This window comes from Pinus tabuliformis, chromosome 2_2 (genome assembly GCF_031772625.1).
Source record: "Pinus tabuliformis cultivar Carrire ecotype Pingquan chromosome 2_2, CPIR1, whole genome shotgun sequence".
Lineage (NCBI taxonomy): Eukaryota > Viridiplantae > Streptophyta > Pinopsida > Pinales > Pinaceae > Pinus > Pinus tabuliformis.
Genome location: NC_142300.1, coordinates 864,283,626 through 864,291,348, shown reverse-complemented (window position 1 = coordinate 864,291,348; position 7,723 = coordinate 864,283,626).

Here is a 7,723-nt window from a genome sequence, read left to right as displayed (position 1 = left end):
AAGAAAAACCGTAACATAGAAATATAATAATGAGGACTCATGGTGGGAAAGATATATCAATTGAAGCGTGCTGAGAGATTAATTCTCAAAAATGGCTGCGGATCCAATCAATGAGCAGATATTACAGATATATTAAATGGTCGTTTAAGGCCTGCTACTCCTTAAATGCTTATTACACCATTATCCGGTTGAATGACTCCCTTAAGCGTGCAATGGATATTTTGGCGGTTGAGCGCAGGTGATCGTTAATCGAAGGGGCAAAACTTTAAATATGAATACATCACCTTATCCCTCCATTTAACGGCTTTTTCGAAATCCGCGCTTTATTGATCGGAAATCAATAACACTTTAGATCTTCAAGCTATACCTTTTGAAATTCCGATCGCCGATAGCGATATCGCATCGCATGGGGAGAATGGGCATTATATAATCATAAGCATAGGATCCTCCGAACGCCGATTGCGACGTCGCATCGGATTAGCGCGAAGAAATATGACAAGGTGCATTTAGAGTGAATTGCCGATTTCCCGATCACCGATATCGCATCGCATCGGGGGTAAGACCTAAGCGCCTTATTAATGTGCATGGGATGTTCCCGACTGCCGATTGCGCAATCGCATCGGATTGGAGTAAATGACTTAAACTGCCTTGACCGCATATGAAGTATCGCCGATACCCGATCGCCGATATCGCGTCGCGTCGGGGCTTATGTTATGTGTGTTTTTTAAGATGTGTATGAAGTGTTGCCGATCGCCGATTGCGATATCGCATCGGGGGTAATCAATGTGCCGCTTATTTATATTTCTTATGTCATTGCGATATGCGATCTTGCGATCGCTTTATCGCAATGACAAAGATTTGCCTTATTTCTTTTTAGGGTCTTTTCAAAAAGGGTTTTATGAAATGAATTCATTTGATTATCGGACCTCTTTTGAGCAATAAAAGAATTGATACCAATTAAATTTTAAAGGGACCCATTTCATACGTTAATATTTATAAGTAAAGATGATATGAAATGGGGGGTTGTTGTAGAGCACAACACACCCATAATATCCAAGGAGAAAACTAAAGATAATTGTGTGCACAAACAATATTATTGAGCACAATGCAGTCTAGAAGTCTAGGTATTTATATCTTTATAATAGGAGTATATTGGGAAATGGAATGTGTTGCGGTATGGGGATTTGTACCAGAGGAATTTATCAACAAGAATGATAGCATTGGAATTGGACCTTGTAGCAAACTAGAGGTTCATGCTTTCAACAATTGACTGTGTACTCCAACCTCTAGGCTAATTTGTGTCTATTATCAACAACCACGGTTATTTTCTAGAATTTTGAATAATTTTGTTGTTGGTGTGGTGCATATTTATCCATTTTAATATGTGCCAATTGGAATTTATTATGTATGTCTTAAGGCGATAACATGTTAGATTCATATGACAAACGTATTTGGTCTCTTTGGGTTGACTGAAACTTCAAATTCACAATTATGTGTCTAATATTCCCTTGAATAGTAGATGCATACCAGAGAGAATAATTTATGGCTGAGATATGAATATTAGTGGAATTATAATAGGCTTATTAATAGAAACTTATGCATATAATTACATAATTATAGTGTTTATGACTGTTGGATTCATCTTCTAAGGTCACTTGGACCCGTGATTATGGTTTATATTCCTTATAATAACCCTAATGGATTAGGTTTTTTTAATATACTAGGGAAAATTTATCCCTAGGGTTTCCTTACATAACTAGGGTTTCCAATAAAATTTTCTTTGCTAATTCAATAATGAGAGAAATAGATTAAATAGCAGTATAGTATAAGAGCAAACAATCTAATCCATAACAAGAGTACTTGTTCATTCAACAATATGAAATGCAATAGTTCATCAACACAATATTGTCATTCATCCCAATCAATATACTTATAATAAATTCCAGATTCACAAAACTTCACCAATGATAAATCATACCTTGTCTACCAAATGACTTGAACTATTCCACACTAATCCATAGACTAAAGGTAGTGCCCAATGTGTATTTACATGTGATATTTGACCAAACTGAATGCTGGACTAGCCATAGACTGAATCTGCTACAACAAATTTACCTGAGGGTCATTGGATAAGGTCGAGTTCCTCATGATGATAACAGACTACTTAAGAGGAGGATCAAACTCTATCTTAGGATCTATCTTGCATTGAGATTGAGATTAAGAAATTTCAACTTAATCATAGGTAGTCTATTGTGGACACCACCCCCTAGTTGTGCTATGATACCATGAAGGAAATGTAGGAAAGAAAAATAAGACTCTGGACAATGAATTGTAGAACAAGTCAATTCTCATTGCCAAGTTTTTTCAGAAGATAAATCAGCTTGATAGGCCACATTACTTTCTTCTCACAACACAAGGAGGACTTCCTTCTCTAATTTGTAGTCCCTCATAAGTTTCCCTCTTCTACTCACTTTATGAGAATATAGAAAGGTCCAACTCTTATCTCAAACTTCTACATATTTTCTAAGTTATTTGGATCTTTTTAACACTTGTATGTTCATTTTCAAGGTTTGTCTAATATTTATGGTCATGGATTCTTCTTTTCTAATATTCAAGTACATATTTTTTCTTTCCCCTCTCTTAGATTTTTCCTTCCAATTCAAATTTCCCATGCATGAATTCTCAACAAGAAATCCCCCCCACTACTTTTTCTTGTTCCAAAACTTTAGGTTAGACACATTGTTATAGGAGTGATGACCTAAATCTATGAAATAGTTTTTTCCACTACTCATGGCTTAATAAGGTAGGATAGGTAGAAACAACATAGGATTTCTAGACATAAAGAAATCAGATGGGCCACCTCACTTTTTCCCCCTTGTGGTATCATATCCCCTTTAATCGTTTTTTCTTTGTTGACCTTGGTCATTTTTATTAACTGCAAAAATTAAAAAAATATATAGTATTCAAAAGGGTTAAACCAAGATATTACTTGGATTTTGTTCTATGTTTTGTGTTTCCTCAGCTAAGGTCTAATTCTATGTTGGCACCTAACATCCCTACTGATAGTCAAAAGCCTTGATATCCTATACCGACTCTAACCACTTCATGAAATCCCTCAAGTTATGGGATAAAAGCTTGTAGACATTGCCAACATTCATGCTTTGGCAACTGTAGAATATCTATATGTTATTTTATGCTTATATCTCAATATTTTTATTATAGATAAACAACACAAATAAGAAGACTAGCTTAAACCATTTGTAACATTTCAAATTTGTGTTTGTTTGTTTCATACCATCTCTATTTAGTTTGTTTTAACTCTAAGTTAGCACAAACAAGAAGATTGATAGAGCCATTTGTAACTTCTCACATTTATATTGGTTTATTTCATGTCATCTTTGTTTAGTTTGTTTAAGCTCCAATATAGTTTCACTTTGGTCTAGTGTTATATTTGTTAGCTTAAGTTAGGTTGTTAGTGTCTTTTTAATGATTTTTTCTCAAATATTCTTGGGTCAACATGTTCAGGAATTTGGTTCCTATTCCTGTTGAAAATTTTGTGCCTTCTTGGTTATTCTCCATTCCTCCATCTAGCTTTGGAGTATTGGCTCACAACTTCTCTAAGGTATAATATAATAAATAGTAGTTGCATATTTATATTCATAATTATTAAATCTACGTATTCCATTTTCATATGTTACATTTATAGTGGTCTGAGGAAATTGTGATCTCTAGAAATAGAGATAGAGGGCTTACTGATTTTTCATTTATAATGGTTGTTATAGTTAATTTGGATTTGATAATGATGATCAATTATCAATAATTATGGGGAGTATCTCTCTCTAATCAACAAAATTAGTATGTCTCTATGCTCTTAAGATTAATTTATCTCCAATCATTTATTTTCTTTCCTTGGTATCTCAACCTGACATAGTTCCTTGTTTTGATCTTGAATTTGTTGTTAATGTTTAAGTAATCTCCAAATTAAAAAATTACATGATAAGCTTTAGTAATCTTTTCCTATGTCACTACAACACTCTCAAGAAGTGAACTATAAGATACCATTGCCAAAAATCATCTCATTCTATTTCCATTAATTTATTGTTTAAAATTAATTAGATCAATGTTCATTTTTCTTGATGTGAAATGGAGTTTGTAGTGTTTTGTTACCATTTCTATATGATTTTTGAGTAATGTGTTATTTTATTAGGGATTAAAGAAAAGGGATCATATCTTGTTCATCTTGAATTGTGTATCTAGGATTTTTTTGGTTGAAAAATTAGAGGTTACTTTTACCAACTATCTTTGTGCATAGATAGTAAGTTAGTCTAAAGAAGTGTTTCTACCCATTGTCTTGTTTTCACTAACAATAAACATCCATGTATTGATATTATATGCAAATTTTCAAATTGTATTGCTAGATACAGAGAGCACAATGAATTAACTTGAACATAACTTTCACTTAGTAACCTCTCCACTAAGGACTTGCCTCTAAATTCTTCTTTTTATTTCAATAAGGACCATTCTTATTATGGTAGGAAATGTGGAAAATGAAATTTAATCAACCTTCCAAAATTTTATATATGACTACAATCAAGGATAGCATTATTCTCACCAACTTTAAAAGTGATAGTACCAAGATAAGGGATAGAGTTGTAAGAGATCATTGCCATCCAGTCTAAATGTTGTTGATCAAGGAGATATAGCTCTGCATTGATTATAATACCACCACAATCATAGAAATAGAAACTTCATAATATTTAGCGCTATGTTAGAACCCCATTCTTAAATTGCAAAATCCTATTCAACTTTAGCACACTTGCATCCTCATAGGACTTGCATAGTGCTTAATTGACCTATTTGACCTATTCACCTCTATTGTTTTTCTTATTGGGCTTGGGATGCTAAAGGGAAGAGAAATAATTTCATACTAGAATCCAAAATATTTGTTGTGGAACCCCAAATCCATAATGCCCTTCTCTTCCTCCATTGCAGAGTGGCCTTCATTTAGGAAAGAATGGTTCAAAGCAATACACTAGCCCACCTATTCTTCATATCTCTTTGAAATCACTTCCCTATAAAGGGAATCATACAATTTAGCTAAATGTGATGCAAGAAACTCAAAAAACTCCTCTATGTGCTTTTCATCCATACATTTGGATATCCCTTAAATGGAACCAACATTGAATCAACCTCTTTTCTGCCCGCGTGAAATAATGGTGAAGAATGTCACCACCACATTGAACTCACTCCTCTATACTACTAAAGCTAACATTCCTCATGGGTCTCTAGCTTGGCCTATCTTGTCTCGATTGTGAGGAGCCCTCTAATTTCACATCCTCTAGGGTGTTGTAGGCTAACCTCAATTGCATGTAATTTGTAAAATCCATGGTGTCTTTAATAGAAATAAATTTTCCCGCATTTCTCTTCATTGGATTTTTGTTGGTACAATGCACAAATGATCCCCATACATAGCAGAGGATCCTTTGCAAATGCAGCAAGGATGTCATCTTCGTATTCCCATCTCAAAATGTTTTTTCTCTGTCACCTCAACCTTTTTATGATTTCATCTAGATCATCTAGGTTTGGATCACTTTGTCACTGAGATTTCCAAACTTGATTTTCTAAGTATGATGTGTTAGAGTTATTTCCCTTTGACTCACTTGAACTTTCCACATTATATGACTATGAATTGTCATCCATAATAAATCCAACTAAATTTTCTCCCTCCGATGTTACTCTCATCTTCATACTATTCATCCTCTTCATATTCATTGTCACTTAAATTCGATAAATTTATTGTCTTCCTTGAAATATTTCTTTGTGATCTGCAATTTAAATTTTCATAAGAGGTTTGGACAACATGTCTGCATGCTTGAAATTTCTAGCAGGTCCCCTTTTTTTGTAGTGTTAGGAGATCCACCATGTATAAAAGCTTTGCATTTCCCATTATGACTAAATATGGTAGGGTTTATATCTAGAATTAAAGTGTTGTGCTCTTATAAACATGTGAACATTTCAATAGCTTTAGATTGTTCTTGTCCATTGGATTTTCCAACTCTCTTGAGTCTTTTGACTTTGTGACATGAGTACGCTCATCTTTTTCAACTGAGTGCAAGCCCTCGTCAGATTGCACTGGGGAGGGTATTTCATTTTATTATATCATTCATTGAAGCCTTCTAAATTCCATGATTGGTACATGTTCACCTCCAACCAAGCATGATTGTTTCTTGCAATGCAACCATAGAAATTTCATTAACTACTTTCACCTTTCAAATTATTCAGAACTATACACATTGAGCTTCTTTGTTTGACAAGACCTCAAACTGCATATGGTTCACTAAAAAAACTAGAAATCTCATCTTATTTAATAGTTTCACAATAGGGTTCGCCTAATTCAATGTCTCTTCTACAAGTAACATAACCCTATTTAATCAACTCAATACCTTCACTTGCATGTGCACCTTGGATTTCTAGCCTTAATGGTTGTAACTTCCTTATTTTGCAATTGAATGTTTCCTCGCTACTATTTATTTCAATGTCACTAATGAATGAAAAGGACATCCTCTCCTAGTTTTAGCACTTTTTTTTCAATTATTGTTATTCTCTATGATCAGAATGTTCCTTGGTAGTGTATGATCCCCTAAAATTCAACCTTCTCTCAATATATGCTTGTGCAATTTGATTATTTGGAATGAAGGGTGATGAACGGTTCCACTGCTTTCATTGTCAATATCACTTATTACTATATTATTAACTCTCATCAATATCACACTTCCCTACAAGTTGGACTTCGTTACTAAAAGAAACCTTTTACTTCCTAAAAATGTATCCCTTGGACACTTATCAATCGAAGGACATCTTGAAGATCCCATAGTGGTTAGAAGTTCATCATTCCTATCAACTCTTGCAATGCCCATGCAATTGGTTGTTCCATTCTCTTTAACACACAAATCTATCATGATGCCCTCTTTTCCATCATTTCTAAAGTCATCTATTTTGATGGCATCTGTAGTTAATTCCTTTGATGCAGGATTGTCAAAAACACTAGTGTTGAAAGTTTCCTGCTCCAAATGACTTAAAACATTACTAGAAATATTTCCCAAACCTTTAAAGGGGAAACATGACCTAAGAAATCTACAACATGTGTATGCCAAATCCTTGACCCTATATTGATCTTCTTTCCCTTGGTTGATTAGTGTGACCTTATGATGTGATGTCCAGAATGCCCTAAAACTAGTTATCCCCTTGGAACTAATCAATAAAATCTTTGCTATGTTTCTTCAATGCCAATGGCTAATGTTTTAGGCATAATACTATTGATGCAAGGAGTATTTTCTATATGCTCAATTTGACTAGCTTGGGGGTTTCACATCCTCTGACCATCACCATGTGCTTGTTCAATGCATACACACTATTTGAAGGAAAATTCTTGAGTCAAACTATAGCATTTGTTGTATCTCATATTCCAAGTATTTTCTAAGAGAAGGGATAAGTAGGTCACCCCATCATAAATGTGTCCTAGTTGAATCTCTTTCCTTCAGAGAATTCATGGAAGTCCAACAAATTATGACAACTTGTCTTGTCTTAAGGAATTTATCGAAGTCTAACAAATATGATAGTGTGTCTTGTCTTTGAGAATTCAGGGTGGTAGAATCACATGTATAAGTTGGTTATATAAGTTACACATGTATTCTTCTTTCCTTTACATGTCTTCTTCTCAATT